This window comes from Petaurus breviceps, unplaced genomic scaffold (assembly GCF_028583685.1).
Source record: "Petaurus breviceps papuanus isolate PSGF00001 unplaced genomic scaffold, PetGlider_PUasm1.0 90994, whole genome shotgun sequence".
Classification (NCBI taxonomy): domain Eukaryota; kingdom Metazoa; phylum Chordata; class Mammalia; order Diprotodontia; family Petauridae; genus Petaurus; species Petaurus breviceps.
The window spans coordinates 6,372,569-6,372,939 of NW_027187393.1; positions in this window are offsets into that span (position 1 = coordinate 6,372,569).

The following is a 371-nucleotide window of genomic DNA, read 5'->3' on the forward strand; positions in this document are numbered from 1 at the left end:
GGGTATGGTCTCGGGATACCGTGCCCAGGGACATTTATGTTCTAGCCAGGCTGGGCTCCAAGGGTTTTCTTTACCATGAAAGCCTCCCAGCCAGCCCGTCCACCCTGATGAGCCCAAGTAATGTATTCTGCATATGTGCCCACTTTAACCAATTAATCAATCCACAAGCATCTATTAAAACCTCACTATTTATATACGTGTTGCCTCCCCATCAAAATGTAAGCTCATTACCAGAAGGGACTGTTTGTTTCTTTGTACTTGTACCAGCAGCACTTCGTGGTGCAAAGCACATTGGCACTGATGACTTGTTGATTGTGCACAGTGGATAGAGAGCTGACCTTGGAGCCAAAAAGACCTTAACTTGTGTCCCA